This window comes from Ambystoma mexicanum, chromosome 5q (genome assembly GCF_040938575.1).
Source record: "Ambystoma mexicanum isolate Mex_15411 chromosome 5q, UKY_AmexF1_1, whole genome shotgun sequence".
Taxonomy (NCBI): Eukaryota; Metazoa; Chordata; class Amphibia; order Caudata; family Ambystomatidae; genus Ambystoma; species Ambystoma mexicanum.
In genome coordinates, this window is record NC_090933.1 from 1,262,683,708 (window position 1) to 1,262,704,598 (window position 20,891).

The 20,891-nt window shown below is 47.1% G+C and overlaps 1 protein-coding gene across 3 annotated transcripts in view; it reads left to right on the top strand.

Moving 5' to 3' along the window:
- Window positions 1-20,891, top strand: part of LRRC14 (leucine rich repeat containing 14) — a 215,135-nt gene that overhangs the window by 163,966 nt on the left and 30,278 nt on the right. The gene's annotated exons all lie outside the window — the stretch shown is intronic.

A 20,891-nucleotide genomic window follows, 5' to 3' on the forward strand; every position in this document is an offset into this window, starting at 1 on the left:
TCGTTGGTGCTAAATGAAAAGATCTTTTTCACTTTACCGATGGGGGGGGGGGCTGGGGGGGTCGATATTAGTAAGCCTGCTTCGTGACCGAGCGGTCTTTCTAACTCAAACCCCCTGCTGCACACAAGTTCGCACAGGGTCCGACGAGCGCTGTGAGCCCCAGCTGAGTCGTTGCAGGAGGCAGAGGTGAGTTTTGGACTATGTGTGTATTTGGAGGGAGGATGCGTGTGTTGATGGGTGTGGTGGGTGGGGAAATTGGAGGTTTAGGGTGTCTCCCCCACCACCCCTGATTAACAAGTTAATGAGCGGTGGGGAAGGAGAGGGGCTGTTTGTGATGTTTCCCCATTTGAAAGCCAGTACAAAAAAACAGACAAAAAAAATCTTTGTTCAGGCTTTAAAATGCAGAAATCTCACTTAGAACTGGATTGTTTCCTAGTGCCCAAACATGGTAGGGATCTCAAACGAAAAGGAGGAGAGGTGAAAACAGACAAAAGACATGCAAAAAACAGTGGGTTCACATGGATCGCAGTTGCTGGAGAAGTTAAGCTGCAGTGTGTGGTTTGTGGTGCTACATTAGCAAGCCGAAAGCCAACACAATTGGGCAGCATTTGGAAACAAAACATGCTGATTTAGCAAAAAAGACCAGGGTTTTGTTGGATGGCAGCTACAAGGCATAAAAAAGCAAAAAGGCATTGTTAAAAATGTGGCCTCAGTAATTGCAAATGCTTCAGAACAAGAATCGTTTTCAACTTTCTGTTGAAAATTGGAAGGTTTAGGCAGAGCCAGAGGTCAGGAGGAAGGGCATCCCACAAAAGCAGAATAGAAAATGGGAAGCAGCCACTCTGAACCAACCCCACTTTGGCCTTTGGCACCAAAAGAAGCCCCCACTTGTTTGACCACAGGCAACGTCTGTCCGGGCGCCATTTCAACTGTTCTCTCAGGTAGGGACTCTGGCCGACGAAGCAGGAATGTCCAATACACAGGGTGCAAAACTGGATTCTCTTGGCGACGGGCAGCCAGTGCATAATCTCCGAGCCGATGATGCATGATCCATTGTACGCAATCCCATTACAGCTCATACTGCATTATTCTGAATTACTTGCAGACGGTTTAATTCACTTATGCCAATACCCAGCAAACTTTCACAATAATCGAGGCGGCTACCAATGATGGCCCTTGCCACTGTGGCACAGCTTGAAATGTCTAGGTAAGATCTGATTTGTGTCAGGAGCTTAATGAAGTAGGAGGCGTTGGACACATATAGAGAGCTCTTGGTCGATGGTGACACCTCTTTTCAGGGTAGGGAGGATACAGTCTGCAATTTGGATATGCGCATAGGCCTGAATCAAACGGTGGAGTTTGGGGCCAGTGCCCAAGATTATAATCTCAGTTTTGGAATTATTCAGGGCAAATCCATTAGACTAATCCAGCGAAGGATTATGTTATACGTAGATTAGATGACTGTGGTCTTTTGTGTAGTCGTGACAGAGCGGAAACAGACACTGGGAATAATCAGCGTAGTTGGCGTAACAGGTGCCCTCTGCTTCCAACCGATCAAATAGGGGGAGAGAGGCAAGAACCCTGCAGCACTGCATACTGTAGGATGGAGCCCTCCGACGTGGAAGACCTTGACCGAGCACTCAGAAATTGGACAACCCAATTTACTTCTTACTTGGAAAAGAAAACCCGTTCAAGCAGTCTGCTGGCCAGAATAGAATGATCGACCAGGTCAAAAGTAGCTGTTAAATCCTACAGTATCAATAGTGAGGTCTTGCCCTTATCCATGGTCTGAAGAATGTTGTTTTTTGGGTCCAGCAAGGTGGTCTCGGTGCTGTGTTCATTTTGAAAACCCAATTGCTTACAGCCTAAAATGCCATGTTCGATTTGACTCGGTCATCTGCTTAAGAACATTGCAGTGTCGCATAGCCCCTGTGAGAATGTGCCTATTGTATATATAAAGAGCACAGTGCTTGTAACTTCAATAATTTGCCCAGACAGCTGCATGCCGGTGCAGACACTCGCTGGCATATATTTCCCTTGTTGTGGGGATAGTTGACGTGTGGCTCGTGAGAATCGTGTGTGACTATCGCGGCATGTTTAATATTGCTCAATTCTGAAGCAGGGTGCCAAGTGGCAACATTTTGTTTGGCTGGCATGAAGGCTGGCTAAGTTTTGAAGTGTGTGGCAGACTGTTTGAGCCGGTGTGTGGTACAGGGTGTGCTGCTCACACCACCAGGTGTAGTCTCGGGCTGGGGATGGTTGAAATGCTGTGATGCATGCGTTCTTTGATTCCAGCATTCCTGCTTCTGGTGGCACAGGGCACTTTGGGCTTTACTTTACAAAAACTCCAAATTAGATTTGCTGTTGTGATTCTGCACACAGAGAATGGTTGCAGATATTGGCCACCCAAGCTATCTATCAATGGAGAGAAAAAGGCTCCTCTAACAAACAGTGGACAGATGCCACCCCCCCGCCATCTATTTATTTTTCTTCCTGATCATTGCTTTTACTTAAGCCATTGAACACCAGCCAACAAAAAAAAGTGGCATCCATTAATTGGCCAGCAACTGAATCCGCGGGTATCAGACGCACTAGTGCAGGTAGGGGGGGTTCAGTATGTTCTATGTTATATGTATATACACTAAGGGCATCCTAGTAAACCTGTTACAGGACCGTTATGGTTACAAGTAAAATCGAAAAGCCCCTGAAATTCAGCAGTTATGGTAAGCTAAGCAACCGTAACTCGTGCCACCACCGTGCACTGCTAAGACTAACACCCAGGACATCAAAGATGACATCACAAATATCATTGATGACATTTTAGCTTAACATAATTGGTGAATTTCAGGGGTTTTTCGATTTTACTTGCAACCATAACGTCCCTTTACAACGTTTTTTCATTGTGTGTATGTAATATATAATTAGTTTGCCCCTCTGCCGTAATTTGACCTTATGGAGAGTACGCCGTTTTAATTCTGCCCCAGATGTAACAAGAAGTTTCCTTGGGTGGATACACATACGATTTGCAATTTGTGTCTCCCTCGGGACCACTTTGAGGCATCTCTCAAACCCTTAAGGACCGCTCCACTAAGCGCTGGGCCCATTACGCCAGGCAGCTCGAGGCCATAGACGTAGAGTGGGCATTCAGCGATGGCAGCAACACAGCCGAATCAGACGGCGAGGTTGACCGGGCAGCTTCAGCTACCCAGGCGCAGACCCCCGACCCCGTAGGACTGGCTGGTGGCCATGTTGTTGGGACCACACCCGGCGGCAAAAGCGCAACACGTACATCCACCACCAAGCACATTAGCCCCAACCGAGACTCGACACGCGTGTCGAGCGATCGGCAACGGTCGGCACCTAGAGTGGTCCACCGAATCCTTGTCCTCTGGGCGTTCCCGATTGCCTCACGACAAGGCCCACCCGTCCTCGGACGGAAAAGGTGCTGTCCATCAAACCACCACCGAGACCCAGTCGTCCTCCGACACTGTGTCTCGACCCACTACCGAAACTGAATGTTCAGCGTCTAACCCTACACTCGAAATTCAACGCTCCTCGTCAGATCACATCTCTAAGAGGCGACGCGATGCGTCAGACCAAGCGGAAGACCCCAAGAAGTCTATTTAAACCACTTGTAGAGATGGGAGAGGTGGTAAACACCTCAAAAAGTCATCTAAAGATACCCACTCTTCTAAAGGGAAGCATAAGGAGGACAAGGCTTAAAAAAAATCAGTCCTCCCCCAAGACCAAAATGACACCACCCACAGATGAGGACATGGGCCTTACCCCTCATTATGTTATTATACCAAGCTCCAAAGAATGGAGCTCGCAGGATATAGACACAGTAATGAAAAGGATGACTTTTATGGCAGATTTGTTTTGAAAAAGATACAAACTATTTTCAGATTTATAGAAACACCCCTTCCACCTCAGCTCCTTCTGGTTCCAGGGCCACTCCTGTGTCTCCTCAACCCCCTCCTAAGAGGGCTTGCTCTAATACTCCCTTTCAGGACTTCGTCATAGACCCCTTTGTAGTGGAGCCTTATGAACCAAGATCTTACCATGAAGAACCTGACCCTCAATGGAGGAGGAACAGGCTGCAGACCCTTAATACGACGGGGATGAGAGGACCAGGAGGCTTAAGTTGAGGCTGAAGCTTATACCTCAGACTCCCCTATTCCTAAGGACCCTCCTGTTAATGATTCCCCAGCCGATAACCAGCCTCTCCTTAATGAGGTGTTGGCTAAGGCTGCTGGCCACTCCCAGATACACAGGAAGTTCAAGAGGACAGGAATTTTGCAGAGCAAATCCTGGGAGACAAAAGGCCAGTAACTCGGTCCATCCCGTTACTAAAATCAGTTCAGCGCAGAATTCTGCCTTCGTTGCAGACACCTAACCTCACACATGCAGTAAATCCATGTGTTCAAAAGTTTTTTTTAAACAATTTTTATTAACCACACAAACAAAACATAACCATCACACCCGACATTTCTGTTACAAATTTACAGCATACATCTGCATGTGCTTCGTCATTGCCTTCCCTCCCCCCTTTATAATCCGAGCGTTTATTATTATTCCGGGCTTCCCTTCTAAGGGGTTATTCTCCTTCGCCACTTTCGGCTGTATCACATTCACTGGAGATGGTCTGGGATGCTCCTAACAATGTTGCTACCATTTGTCTCCATGCCACAAGAGGTCCTACTTCTTCGTCCTCCCCTCTGGTGGCAGACTCATACCATGCCACTGTTTCGGCGTCTGCCCACTTCAGGAGGTCATTCCACCATACTCTGGGTCTGCTGGCTGCTTTCCAGCTCATAGCAATTCTCCTTTTAGCCAGGATGTAGGCTAGATCCTTAAGTTTGCATACATGTTTCAATTTGCGCGGTCTAGTGAATTCCCCTCCCCCAACAGGCAGGCCCATACAGATTCCACGTCCAAGTTAATCCCCTTTCCGGCTAGCTGTGTCTTAATTTCAACCCAGAATTTTCCCACCTCCGGGCGCGCCCAGAACATGTGGATCATCCAGCACCCTCCTCCCCACACTTGGCATTTTTGTACTCCCACTCTTCCAAACCCAGAGATCCTTCGGTGGGTCATGTATGCCCTGTGAGTGGGTGGTAACTGGATTTGTTGCAGCCTTGCATTCCTAGACACCCTTTTTGTGGTATCTTTAGGCTCTTTCCCACTGTCCGTCTTGCATAGGTTCACCCGCCTCCTCTTCCCATTTGTGTCTCAGTTGGAGCAGCTCGCTGCCTACTTTGGACATTACCAGTTCATAGATTCGAGATGTCTCGTGTCCTCCCTCCGAGACGTCATACATAGTTTCTATGACAGTATCCGGTTCTTCTGCTAGTATTCTTCTGGGCCACATTTCCTTCACCCGTCTAGTTATTCTGGTATAAGTGATGTGTTGCCCTGTGTGTATCCCCGTATCATCCACTGACATTTGAAATTCCAGCGCCCCCCCCCCCTTCTTGCCATAAATCACCCAAGGTCACTAGGCCCACCGGCTCCCAGTATTTACAGATTACTTTCCTCAGTTGCTTCCTTCCCCCCACTCCCCCCCCCCCCCATACAGCGCTACCAATGGCACCTGCGGGAGCATGAGGTCGGGTTGCCTATAGCTCGGCACATCTTGTGCCACGTCTTCCATCCTGTTTCCAGCCATCTCACTTCCTTTAGGAAATAAGGGTCGCATTCGCCTTTCAACAATCTGGATTCTGTTGTCTCATCTTCCGACAGCCACCTCGCAACAAATTGTAGTTGCGCTGCTATGTGGTACATTTCAAAGTTCGGCAAGTTTATACCGCCTTTATCGTACGCGTTTTGCAGTTTCCAAAGGGCCACTCTGTTCCTGGAATTGTGCCACAGGAAGCCTCTACACATGCTCTGGAGTTTAGTAAAGAATCGCCTGGCTGGGATATGTGGAATATTCACAAAGAAATGTAATAACCTAGGTAGAGCCACCATCTTAAGCAGGTCCGCTCTCCCTACCATGGCCAGGGGGAGCTTGGCCCAGAACACCATGCTATTTTTAATGCCTTCCACTGCACTTTCCGTGTTGTGTTTTTATATTCATCCTTGAGTGTATGATATATGTTAATTCTCAGGTATCAAAGTCCTGGTCTGCCAGGCTATCTGCAAGACTGGGAGGTTCTTACTCGGGACCCTTCTATATCTGCCCAGGGGGAACATGCATGATTTTTTTTGGGTTTACCGCAATACCCGAGAGAGTCACATAACGCTCCATCACCTCCAGAATATATTGTAAATTCTCTTCCGGGTATCGGAGGTATAATAATGTCATCTGCATACAAAGATATCAAGTGTGGTGCCCCCTTGGTGTGGATCCCTATTTCCTCATATTGCTGTCTCAGGCATATTGCTAGTGGCCCCAATGCTAGGATGTACAACATCGAGGACCATGGGCAACCTTGTCTTGTGCCTCTACTGAGTTGCCACTTACCCTATATGACCATTCCTGTCTTGACCCTGGCCATTGGGGCGCTATATATCATTTTCACCCAGCGCAGGTACCACTGTCCCATTCTGTATTTTTTCAGGGCCGCCATCAACCAGGGCCATTTTACAGAATCAAAGGCTTCCACTGCGTCTAGCGAAACCACTGCCATTTCACTTAGATCACCCTCTACTCTATCTCTATATGATGAAGCCTCCTGTGGTTATCTGATATGCTTCTTCCGGGACATATCCGGGTGTTAAGTACCCTTTTCAGTCTATTCGCCAGCACTGATGTGAAAAATTTGATGTCCTGATTCAGCATGGACAGTGGTCTATATGAACCACACTCTCTGCTCAGCTTGTCGGGATTGAGGAGTGGTACAATGGCCACCTCCCGTGGAGATTCCGGCAGTATCCCTTTGTCAAAGGCCTTGTTTAACATTGCTAATAGCGGGGGGAGGGGGGGTACCTCTTGTCTATGTTTTATAGAATTCACTAGGAAGTCCATCTGCCCCGGGGGCTTTACTCATGGGTAGTCTAGTTACTACTGCTTCTAATTCCTCTATTGTGATGGGGTCGTCTAAATCTTCCCTTTCCTCTTCGCTCACTTGGGGGAGTCCAATATCTTCTAGCGTTTCTCTGATCTCCCGCCCCAACTCCACCCCGGTATCTTCGTATAAGTGTTTGTAAAATCTGAGGAATCTTTCATTTACACCTTCCTGAGTGTTCCAGACTTGACCATCCTCTTCCACCATCTCCCGGATTGGTATCTTGGGTGCCTCGTTCTTGTATAGCCAGGCGAGCATCCTCCCAGGTTTGTCTCCCCCCGCATGTTGTCTCTCAATACATTTTTTATAGTTTAGGTTACACAGTCTCTCCCAGAGCTCAGCGCTTGCCTGTTGTAGTAGGCATCCTCCTGTGAGGTGGCCCCTCTTTTCATAACTCTATTCTCTTTTCCGTTTCCTGTAATTCTCAGACTATTTCCCTCCCCCCCCCCCCCACCCTTGGAGTCCTCTGGATTTTGATATGGCCGCTCCCCTCACTACCACCTTAAAGGCCTCCCACAGGGTACCCTCCGACTCCACACTCACTGTATTATTTTCGAAATACCCAATGGTCTCCTCCCTGGGGTCCCCCCGGAAGGCGGTATCCTTCAGAGCCTCGGCTCTGAGTCTCCATGTTGGGATTCTGGCCCTAGGGGGCTGATGTCGCCACGTCAGGGCCAGGGGAGAGTGATAGACAATGTTCTAGCCTTATGTTCCGAGCTCGTCATTTTTTCCCAAACAACTCTGAAGAGGCAAACATATAGTCCAGCCTCGTGTATAGGTTGTGTGGGGCGGCGTAGTGTGAGTATTGCCTATCGTTCGGGTGATGCTGCCTCCATACATCCTCCAGCCCAAAGCCCCCCAACAGGACATGTAGCGTTTTCTCTGCTGGGGTGGGCTTGTCTAGTTTCGTGTCCGACCTGTCCATTTTGGGGTTCAGCGTCCTATTAAAGTCCCCTCCCCATATGACTGCCCCTCCAATGTGGGGACTGATCTTGCTGTATAATGTCCTGAAGTAGGCGGTTGTATTCTGATTAGGTGCAGAGGTGTTTATGATGCTCAGTTCCTTATTTGTCAGTCCACGAATCGCTACCATCCTCCCGTCAGATTCCGCAGTGGCCTGTAACATCTGGTAAGGCACATGCAGCGCCACCCATATAATTACTCCCCTGCCGTATGCTGCTCCTACTGTGGTCCCTCGCCACTTTTTCTTTACTGCATCTTGCCTCTCCCCGGTTAGGTGGGTTTCTTGCAATAGGGCTATGTCCTCCTTTTTGTCTTTTCAGGTACATCATTAACCTCATTCCTTTTCAGGTAGCTTTGACACACCCGGTGTCCGCATTAGCAGCATTCCTTTTCAGACTCTGCATCGCGCCATTTCCAGACGCAATGCGGTGACGTGGTATTAAGAGTACCGTTGCCTTAGCCACGGTTAAACAAGGTAATTCACGGTTACGCTCACGCATCTGCCCTGGGTAGGATCCCTGACAGACTTCTTTTCTTGCAAGGTACACCTGAAACGTTTCGATCCCCAACTAGGCACTTGCCTATGATTCTTGTAACTGACTACTTTCTTTTCATATTCATCCGTAGAACGGCAGGATTTTCCACCCTGTTTACCTTCGAGTGTTCACTACGAGCGCTCTGCATCACCTGTTCAACAAAAGGCTTTTACACTCCACAGGTAAAAGATGCACAATCTCCTTCCTTTGCACAACAATATGCATTTGATTTGTTTCTTACACCCTTTTACCGCTTTTCTTTCCGGCACTCAACGCCTAACTGAAACTGTCCAAGTTCGGTATGTTACCATTTCCTTTACCATTTATCACATTGATGTGTTTGTGTATTCAATTTATTTGCAATGTAATAGACTGGCCCTGACGAAGGAGATGAATCTCCAAAATACATTGGCATATTGAGTCTGTTTCACATAAGACGTGTTAGCCGCCTCCTCACTAAGAAACCATTAGTGACTTTTCTTTGAGATAATTCCTTTTATAAATCATTGATTTTGAAACACAGCAAAGACTCATTTCTTTTGAAGATTTGTACTTTTTTGGATACTTCATTCATGCATTGAGCAACCACAGATATGAAGCTTTCTGAAGTTTTGTTATAATTCTACAACCCAGGTTGGAATCAACAGAGAGCGGCTGCGTGGCTAGGTTTTACACCCAGTCTCTCCTGCTTCACATGTATTTTTCAGAGTCAGGGTGTCTCCAGACTCGTCACAGCCAGCTCCTGAACATTTTTCTATTTTATTCAAACCCAGAGAATTTTGTCTTTACTCTTACTATTGAACTTAGTGCGGATTCTACAAAGTGGTGCCCACTTTATTTTGCTTAGCTATTGAGGCCTCTGACATTCCAGTAATTATTCTAAGGTTTCCCATCATTTTATGAATCCCTCCTCCCTTCCCCCTTCTTTTCTAGTCCTACACTCCAGTTATATTTGCCGTTAATTGTGCCCAGTTATATTTGCCGTTAATTGTGCCCAGGGGCCTGAAGATACAAGCTTGTTTCCAAACAACTACCCTTACCACTAAAACCTTACATACTTCAAACCCGCCACACATTTCCCCCCTCCCGCATCCTTCCCCTGCTACAATTGTAGCCCAGCTCCATCCCTGGATCTCAGGCCTGCCCGCATCTGGTCCTATCCACTATGTCGGTATTAGGAACCCTGCAGGAGGTTGCCGCACTACTGGCAAGCTATCTAGTCTATCTACTAGGGTATGAGGTGGTTTTGCCATGCTCCTGCAAATATCTTCATTATTTCTACAAGCCGCGTGTTCTTCCTATGTTCTCTCAAGTTTATACAATGCTATATTCCAGTCCCATTGTTTATATGTATACGGCACCTCGGTAGTTTGAGTTGACCTTTCGCTTCTCACCCCTTTCTTCACTTCTCACCTCAGCCCTCGCGTTGTTCCTCCACCGTCTGCAGGCCATTCTGCGCATCCAACCAGTCCATAGCCTCCTCCGAGGTCTCGAAGAACAGGGCCTTGTTTTTGTGACAAATTTTCTATTTCACGGGGTACATCAGTATGTATCGGAGGCCTGCTTCTCGCAGCCTTCTCTTGACTGCTCCAAAGTTTAGATGGTGTCTTTGTACTTGAAGTGTGTATTCTGGGTATGCTGTTATTTCCGCGGATGCTCTTCTTATAGTTCCCCCTTTGCGAAAGTATTCCAGCATTCATTCCAGGATTCGTTCCCTATCTCTGTAATTCAGTATCTTGGCGATGATCGGCCTCGGCGGTGCCCCTGGTGCCGGTCTTCTTGACAGTGCGCGGTGGGCTTATTCCACTGCGAAACCCTGGGACAGCACTCCACCTTCAATTCCTTGCAGTAGCATAGTTTCTATGTAATTTGTAGGATCTGGGCCTTCCTCGCCTTCCGGGAGCCCAACGATGCGTACGTTGTTCCTGCGGGCCTGTCCTTCAGCCTCTTCCGCTCTGCTTTCCAAGTTACTCACTTGTTGACAAAATTTATGAATCTCAGAGGTGTTCGCCTTACTGGTGGTGGTGTTTGTCTGGGCTTCCTTTCTAGTGTGCTTGTGCGTTCAGCTATTCCTCTAACGTCTTATCTCAGCAGGTTGACGTCCACCTTTACTGCGTCTATTTTGAATTCAAGTGAGGTTTGGAGGTTTGCCATGGCAGTTTGGTTTCCCATGTGGTCTTTAGGTTCGCTATCGCCTCAAGGATCTGCTTGTCTCTTCTGGTCGGTCCAGTGTCTGTCTGCAGGCTCCTCCCTTTGACATTAACTTCCTCCGTAGCTTGGGATGCTCTGATGAATTTGTGGGTTGCTTCCCGTTAGTTTTGGGAAGTTTAGATGCCATGCTAGAGCTGATGTCGTATCCCTCTCCGGGCTGGTGTGGCTAGGTCTCTGATACGCAAAACACTGGTACGGTGACCCTTATCTTGTGTCACCGGAGCTGATAGCTGCGTTGGTAAGGAGCTGGAATTTGAGGAATCCCTCTGTCTCTCTGAGGACTTGACTCTTCCGCTGTGCCTTCTCTGGTTATGCCTGCCCCCGGTTAGGCTTCACTGCTACAATGGCTTCCCCTTTCGTCTTTTGCAGGGTGGTGCTACGTCAGGTTTGGCGTGGTCTGCTGTGCCCCTGTTTACCCATCGTCTCCTGCCGACACGTTTAGGGCAGTCATGCAACGTAGGCACAGTGCCTCAGGCCTCCTTCTTGCACCTGGGCTCTGTTCCATTGCAGCGGCCCACCCAGTCGCCCCTTTAGTCCTCCGGGCCTGTGCTCGCAGTGTCAGCTGGTTACCTGCTCATGCCACGTTGAAAACTTTACGGTGCAAACCCTCCTTCCTGCACCGCTATACGAATATTGCCCTGTGTCTGTCTGGTGAGGAGTCAAACGTAGTTTCTGCTCCAGGATGTGGAGGGGAGGCTGCTCAGCTTGCCTTGTTTCTCAACAGTGCGCTAGGTGCACTCCTTTTCAGGCCTGGTGCCCAGTGCTTCGTTCCTCTCACCCAAACTCTGTGACCGGGGGTCAGTCCCCTTGTCGGTCTTGTGGTTTGACCACATTGCCCATCACTTGTCTCTAGCCGTGGCTTCACTAGTGTCTCGTATGTCCCTCAGCGCTCTCTTAACTGCATTGTTGGGGCGGGCCTTCAAGCTTATCACCAGTGTCCTGAAGCATATATGCCAGCACCGGGAGGGGTTCCCCAGTCATTAGCTGAGAAGCATGTGCTAGCCGGCTACTTGTTCTGCAGCAGTCTTGCATTCGTAGCCTCCCGCTACTTAGTTCTACTGCTACCATCAGTTACACTTGTTATAGCTAGTTTTGTGGTGGTATCCGCCAAATCTTCTTTTGGGGCCCTTCCCCCATGCCGGTTTAGGCCGCTGTGCTTCTTCCCAGCTCTCACTTGTTTGTGCTTGGTGCGTGGCATACGGGCAGCTCTTAGTGGGTGCCGGCCCCCTGGACTGGTGCATGAGCGTTTAGTGCTCATATCGGATACCGCCGGCACTGCGATGCTCCTATGTCTGCCAGGGGCTCCCGGGTCCTCTTCCTTGCCCTTCTCTTCATGGGCATGCTCTCTCAGGAGGTGCGGGGGTGCTAAGCCAGCGCTCGCACAGGTCCTGTGTCAGCCTTAGGGCTCGGGGCTTCCTGCTTTCACTCTTCCGATACCCTTGGCTCCCTCGGGCCCCTCCGGTCCTACGGCTGGATTGCGCAGGCCAATCTGACCCCACAGATGGGTCTTGCTATTAGAGTCACAGCGTTCCTCGAATGTTAGTGGGTGCTGGTGCCGCTATCCCAGCCATCGGTCCCCTGCACTCCCATGGCAATAAGGCAGGCCGTTTGCCAGCCAAGTTGATGCCGCAATCCGCCTCAGGGCCTGCTTCGGGCCACCGTGCAGCACCCGAACTGCTTTCCTCCAACTCTTCCCTCTGATCTCTTTGTTAGCTCGTGGCGGCCATCTTCCCCCTCCCCAGCGGTCGAGTCTCCGGAGCTGCTGAGCTTCTAGTGCTGCGGTCCCTTCGTCTTCCGCCACCGTATTGTGCCCATTTGTGCCCTGAGGCCTCCGCTTCTTGATCCTATATTTGTGGATCTTGTGCTTTGTTTTCACGCAGTTTTCAACAGGATGCTGGTCCGATCAGCAGGAGCTTTACGAAAACCCGTCCACATACATGGCTATTTAGCCACGCCCCCTTGAAAAGTTATTTCGCGCTGCTCCCTCTGAACCTTTAGATATCAATGGACAACTAAAACCAGATTCCCTAGTCGTTACCACCACTAGAAAGTCAGCGGGAACCCCACTTGCTTCCTCGGATGCTTCTCTAGATAAAGCAAAATAATCTAAGGTCTAGGGAGAAAACTTGCTTCTTCTGCAGTTTATCAGGCTAGGATAGCCAACCGTGCCACCCTCTTAGCAAGTTATAATTGGCGTAAGTGGGAGGAAGTATCTGCTTTGCTTTCCTCCGCACCTGAACCTTTAAAGTCCCAGTTAGCGCAAGTGGGAGCAGATGGGAGGGTAGTGTTGGGCTGCCTCCTGAAAACTAACGTTGACACGGCTGATAATGGCGGTAGAATAATCGATGAAGGTATGATCATAAGAGGCATGCAAGGTTAAGACAATTGGGATTCAAGCCAAAAACTCGGGCGACACTGATAGACCTGCCGGTCGAGCCTGGCGTATTATTCGGCAAAGTCGTTGAAGTTGAACTGAAGACGGCGAAAGAGGAGTATGACACCCTAAAATCCCTTAGTCAACTCACCAACAAACCCTTTGGACAGAGCGGAAACTGTCATTTTCACCACTTTCGAGGCCAAAATTCCCAGAGCGGGCCAAACTATAGCCAAAACCAGGGCTCATTGTGGGGTAATTACCAGTCACAATCTTCCCGGGGCTACCCAAGAGGGCAGCGCAGAGGTCGTGGGCGTGGAAGAGGCAGCCCCGCTAGAGGTGGCACACCACCTGCCAAACGGTGACGTTCCTCTTCAGGTCCTCTCCCATGCATCCCCGGTAGGGGGGCGCATTACCAACTTCACCCACGCATGGGAGGGGATCACATCGGACAGATGGGTGCTGTCCAGTGTCTGGAGGCTACTGCATAGTTACTAGAGCGCCCCCACGACCATCCTTCACGACATAAAGTACACTCGCAGGAACATCATAAGATCCTCCTCGAGGAGATTGCAACTGCTATCAAAGGACGGTATAGGCCGATTTGACCGACAAAAAATGGTCGCAATGACCAAAAGTTCTAAGAAATGCTACCACCAAAGGTTCGAACGCCAAGTGTGTCCTCCGCATTGCCCCGCTCACTACACTCCATGGTATAGTGAGGGGGTTGCGGGGGACACCCCTGCAGCGTTCCGTTTCAAAAAAGGGAAAAAAAAAAAAAAGGACCCTGTGGCACCGGTTCCCGATCACGAAGTGAAATGGAACTGGCGCTGCAGGAACCCAAAGTGAAGATGAAGATAAGTGGGGTTCGTTTATGTTGGGGGTGGGGGTGTGCTGGGGGTGTTATGGGTGTGTTGTGTGTGTCTGTGTGTGTGTGGGTGTGAGTATGTATGTGTGTTCGCATGAGAAAGGGGCAAACTTTTGGTAGTTCGCACCTTTCTCATGCGAACGTTTCGGCAGCGGTAGTTTCTACCGTGGCCAAATCACTTGGATTCCAAAGGCGCCATACAGGTCGTCCCTGCAAATTAGGTAAACAGGGGTTTTCAACCTACTTCCTTGTGCCAAAGAAAGATCTCATAATGAGCCCAGTATTAGATTTGCGCCCTGCAAACAAGTATGTCAAGCCACAAAAGTTCTGCATGATTACGCTACAAGAGGTAATACCCCTACTAAAAAAAAGGGGATTACATGGCAACACTGAATATGAAAGATGCCTATTTTCATATTTCAATGTTCCCAGCGCACAGAAGATTCTTGCATTTCAAGATAGCGAATCGGCACTACCAATTCAAGGTGCGGCCCTTCGGAATAGCCTCGGGTCCAAGGGTATTCACCAAGGTACTGGCAGTGGTGGCAGCGCACCTGCACAGGGAGGCAATCCCAGTGTACCCTTACCTCGACAACTGGCTCATTACAGGGGAGTCCGTAACCCCCTCCCCCCCCAAATTTGCAGACAAAACCGCCAATGAACCATCAACCTCCTCTTTAAGTTGGGCTTCTCCATCAATGAGGAAAAAAGCATTGTGCCAAACACCTCCAAACAGTTCCTAGGAGCTGTCCTAAATACTCAAGAGGGGTTGGCCTTTCAGTCAAAGGAAAGAATTCGACAATTGTTGCAGCAAATTCCTCAATATTATGCCGGTAGCCAAATAAGGGTGCGCAAAGCAATGAGTTTGCTGGCATGATGGCGTCTTTACCTGGTTCCCCACGCGCGCCTGCGACCCATGCAGGAGTGGTTGGCGAACAGTGGTCTCAGGCAAATGGTTAGTGGGACGATCTAGTGGTCGTTCCGCCAACACTAGTACAGAATCTTCACTGGTAGACGAGAGAGAATCTAACACGAGGAAAACTCTTCTACGACCCAGAGGTTCAGGCTGTCATCACAACAAAGAGGGGAGCTCACTACCTTCACCACACAGCTCAGGGTCTCTGGTCTCGCAATGTTGCTCTGAACCTCATCAATCTGCTGCAACTTCTAGCAGTATTCAGAGCGCTTTTTCGAACCCCTTTTATCAAACCAGTCAGTGCACATCCTTGCAGACAGCACAACTGCAATGTTTTACATAAACAAGCAGGGGGCACTTGTTCTCAATGCCCAGACTTTGCGTCCAGGTACCCCCAGCCAGGCTCCAAGGGGAACGCCCCATGGATGAACTGGTCAGGGATATTTGACTACGCTTTTCCACCAAACCCTCTGAGGAAAGTGGTGAACAAGATGTACAAGGAACCGATGACGCTTATCCTAGTTGCTCCTATGTGTGCAAGACAACCATGGTATCCACATCTGTGCAAACTGGCGATGTGCAATCCCATCAAACTCTCGTGCCAGTACAACCTACTCACCCAGCATGAAGGATTAACCGCGCAGCCGCACTCGAACTTTGCAGCATGGCTCCTGAGGTCATGAGTTCGGACATCTCAACCTGCCAACCTGCCACAGGGATGCATGGATATTTTGAAAGATTCAAGAAAACCAAACACTAGGCACTGTTACTTTAACAAATGGAGAAGATTTGTAATTTGGTGCCAAACTAAACAAATCCACCCTGTAGAATGCACTCCATCACACATTCTAACTGGTATGCTCCATTTGCTAGATGCAGGGTTAATTTTTAACTCCCTAAAGGTCCACCTAGCGGCCTTGTCGGCCTACATGACCTCTTGCAGTAAGGTCTCATGGTGGAAAGTACCAGTCGTCAAAGCATTTATGGAAGGGGTAAAGAGACTCCACCCTCCAATTTCTAACCCGCCGCCAGGGTGGGACCTCCAATGTGGTACTCGCTAAGCTCATGGGACCCTTTTTTGAGCCTATGCACAGGTCTAGTCTCAAACACCTGACTTATAAGACTGCCTTCTTAGTGGTTGTCACATCCATAAGAAGGGTCAGTGAAATTCAAGCTTTGTAAGTGCAGGATCCTTTCTTTATTGTACAAAAAGACCAGCTGGTTTTACGTACACACCGTAAGTTCTCGCCTGAACTTTTCTCCAAATTTCATGTAAACCAGTAAATTGAGCTACCGGCTTTCTTCCAAGAACCCAAAAGCTCAGCAGAGGTAAAACTCCACACTAGATGTGAGTAGACAAGACCAGACTGCTAAGGAAAATAGATCAATTGTCTTCATAGCGCCAGGCTGAGAAGGTGACTACATTTTTAAGAATGCCATCTCTAGGTGGATAGGCAGATGTATCCAACTGTGCTATTCCCTATCAGATAAAATACTGCTTTTTGCGCCCAGGGCTCACTCCAAAAGAGGTACAGGAGACACTCTGGCCTTCATTGCAAATGTCCCTTTGGACAGTATTTACAAAGCGGCTACATGGAGCTCTGTACATGCCTTCACTCAGCACTACTGCATTGTCACTCATTCCAAGACAGATACACAAGTGGAACAAGCGGTTCTAAGACATTTATTTGCTCATGAACCTTCTCACATCCCACCACCTTCTTCCACTGTTAGCTAATCTATGCACAGCATTTGATCTAAGCATATTCCACAAGCCTCAGAAGGGATACATTACGCACCGTAATCATATTTCTGATGCTTGATTCTGCTTAGATTCACATGCGCCCACCCCTCTTCCCTCCGAGAGAAGGCGCATAAACTTCTGAGCTTGTCTATCGTTCTCTGCTTGGATACTTCTGTACTAGCACTGCTCCTCATGCTACCTCATGTCAGAAAAATACAATCTGAGGGACCTACATGCGTGAGAGATCGATCATGGGTACAGGGGACGTCACACTAGGGATAGTATTACTGGCAGGCCCTATTCGACGTCACTTTTCGAGTTCGAAAAACAACTGTAATACTCCGCAGCTTCCACTAGATGTCGGCCTATGCACAGCATGTGAATCTAAGCAGATACAAGCATCAGAAATACGATTACGGTGAGTTATATATTAAGCTGAAGTCTCTATGGGAATTCAGAAAATAACTATTGAACCCTTGCATGAAAAATCCATAGTAATATTTTGAAGTAGCTGCCTTTGCATGCAACATTTCAAAATTGTTATATGGTGCCATAGTTTACATTTTTATTTTTTATTATTTTATTTTTTTTACTTTGCTCGCATTTTGCATTGATTTTAACATGGGCTTTTGCCAAATGTTTTTGTTTTGGGGCAAAATATCTTATTATTGTTTGTCCCCATGTATCTCCGATATAATCAAGAATTGGGGCACTGAAAAAGAAATTAAAAATCAAACTGGCCTATTTTCCACTAACGTTTAAAAATTTATCTATATCTGGTACATGTCCAGGATGAATGTACATCTTTCATATGAACTGTGCTAAGAACGTATGCTCAAGACTCGTATGAAATTCAGAAATGACTGTTTTCAGATGTAACTTTGGGTAACTAAACTAACTTTAATTGACACTGTATTCAAACAGATTTGCAATGCTGACAACTGTACCTAGGCTCAAGTCATCACGTATCTAATAGTAATATCGGCTTCTAAAACTAGATGGGGATGTGCTGAACCCCACTTGCTTTAGTTGATCCACATGTAAATATCTTCAATTTTGATAGTTTGTAGCTCTGCTTTCAAATGGAACAATTGAAGAACAGCAGAACTGTTTGTTGAGATGTCAAACAAAATAAACTGTGTATGTGTCCAGCATTTTGTTTTAAATTGAATGTCTTTAAGAATTGGGTAGCTCTTTGAATTATGGGTCATGTACAGGCTAGCGTGTAGTGATTCCTGAAACAGCCAAACATACACACGCTGATCATCTGATGGACCCACCGCATTCATTAGCATCCATTCTAGGCTAATTAGTCATCGCAGGTAAGTAAGAGCATATTTATTTTTGCATTTGTTGCAGCGTGCTGAACCCTTGGGTATCAAGGCAGTAGTTGCATTGTGAGACAAATACAGAGCATACGAGAAAATACAACAAATGCGAGACACACTGGTGTCTTTTTGTTTCGGGGATCAATGGGAGAAGGGGGGCGGTATCTGATTGTCTTAGACTCTTAGCTCAGGGAGCTTTTAGGCAATAAAGCATGTTTGTTTGTTTATTTTTTTCCTGAAGGTCCAGTAAGATGGTTTCTCAGGGGGATGGGGAGATTGTTGCTGGTCTTGGCAGCCATGACGGGAAAGCTCTGTCGTGCAGTCTTTCTGGTGAAAGTAGGCACTTTGAGGAGATGGCTGTTCGTGGATCTTGGCGGTCGTGGGGATGGCGTGGGTTGTATTTCTCCACCGGCGTGATGGGTAGGCTGGGGCAGTGTTTGTGGTGCATCTCCTGGGTTTTATGATTAGACTTCTTCCTATGTTGCTTTTTATTTTTAGTCTTCCATTTCCTGGTCACACAAAGTTCACGAGGTTGCTCTCCTGCTAGTAACAAGCCATTTTAGACTATCTTGGTTATTGATTTGGAGACTCCTTGCTTGCCTTTTTTTATTCAAGCTTTTGTTCTACTTTCTTAATGATGTTTGTTTTCCCATTTTCCTTCCATGGCCCGCCTTAATTCAAAGATCGATACCTGAAATATCAAGTGGCAATTCATGGCTACTTCAAAGTTTGTTTGACCCTTTTCTGCAGAACAAACTGACTATTGGTTTTAGTAGTATTTGTTCCTGTCGCTGTTGGATTACTGCAAGCCGTTTCTTTAATTACCTCAATAATAAATATGGGAATTCTTGGGTATTTTTTATTTTTTCAAATAAGATAAAAAAAAATGTGCCCAGGATTTATTTTCTCAACATGAATTTGGTCTTGAAGTTTGAGTAATGATGTAATTGCAAACCGCTTTTAGCAAATTTCACACACAACTAAGATGTGGTTCACTGGCGAGTCGGTCGTTTTGCTCCCCAGACACGGCAGTGAATTTGTTAGTTTCATCAAGCTGAGCAACTGAGTTAGGGCCTATTTACGAGTTTGGCAGTATTTTGGGGGTAGATCCACTGAAATACTAGCAAACTGATTTACCATTACCACCGGTTTACAATTGGCTGAATGGTGGTGTTGGTCCCCATTTATCGAGTCCATACAGGATTTATCACCTGCGGTAATTCCGCCAAAATAGCTGCATTTTGCCAGTAAGGTGGTGGAATTACCTCCAGCATTTTGCTGAAGGTATTTCCTCCTTCCCACTGCCAAATTGTAGTTGGACGGTGTGGTAATGCAGCGGTAACTCCATTACTGTGTGATTTTCCCCACTGTATTAGTTAAATGAAGCAGACTCTTTGATATTTATACCTTTTCATGGGGTTTAATTGCCCTAGGTCGTATTTGCATCCCACTGCCTCATTACTATCATTAGTGTTGGTCATACCAACACTAGCCGTAAGTATGCATGAGGATTACTTTCCTTGCCAACTGCCGAGGTGACGGCAGAGTGCTTTGCGCGCTTTGCTGTCGCGCTGCTTCTGCTCCTTATGTTTGTAGAAAGGCGGTTTGTCTAGTAGCTAGACACTGGAAACGCTTTATTACAGCTCCAAGTTTGTGTAAAGCCCTGTAGTCCTAGAATCGCAGCCCAGTGTGTTCGCTTAAACCACATTATCGGGCATTTATAGATGCACATGCCATTTCAATGTGCACGGACCTAGCGAGTGATAATTCACTGTTGGTGAGTAAAAAATGGTGTGCTTGGTGTATGGTAGAATTGAGGGAGCACGTGATTTAAAAAGTCTGTTTCTTCCTGGTTATGCGCTTGCAATTTGAAAAATTGACCCCTGGTAAAGTGCTGTTTGGGGTGTGTCGAACTTGTGCAGTACTGTGAGTCTCTTGCCCGGAAGTAAAAAACCAGAGTATTGTTTGGTGGGTATGGACATGGAAGATCTGTTCTTTGAGATGAACCCTGGATCGTGGGAAAAGTAATGGCCAGTTTCAGCCCTCATCACCCTTCATATGGATTCTTTTTAGGCAAAAGCAAAGTCTACAGACTGGAAAATTGGTGATACAGGAAATACTCTCCTGTCATAGCACAATTTACTGCTTAATAGTTGAATTGACGTCACCTTTGATGCCAACCCCGGCTGTATTGTGAACCACGTTTCTAGTGTTCTTTTTTAATTTTTTATGGCCACTACCATGTTATCAAATGGATGAAACCCTCAATCAATTTGGGCTCTGCATCTGAGCATTCAGACTGGCTTCTCACTGCAATTGCTGCTGATCGTAATCACCTAGATAATATAGTTGCTGAAATCCTTGCACTGATTATATGTCAATCTTGAATTGATTTTCATATTTTATTACTCTGTTTTATGCTAGGGCAATGACCGATATTATGTTTTGTTCACTGATCGATTTGAAGGAAGAAATAGTCTTATGAAACACACCCCCCAAGAGAGTTGGATTGACATGGATGAAAAAGCCTTTCCTACTAACATCAACCCCACAACACCAGCTTTTTACATCCTGCCTACAATACAGAAGAACAACTCCCAATTACCAGCAGGGAGGCCGATCCCATCTATGCAGATTGGTTCCTTCGACCCTTCGTAGCCAAAATGCGCTCATATATAAAAGATACAACTTGCATGATTAACATCATGAAAAACCAAAAGATCGGTCAAGATGAGATGCTAATAACATTTGATTTTGTATCTTTATACATCAGTATACCACAATCCTGGTGTATCGAGGTCATGGAAGGATTTTTGAACAAACGACTACCTTAGATAAGGTCCCTACTGCATTTATCCTTGAATGTATTAGACTGGCACTTACAGAAAATGTTTTCCTTTTTTATGAGGGCATCTTCTTCAACCAGAAACATGGGACCAGT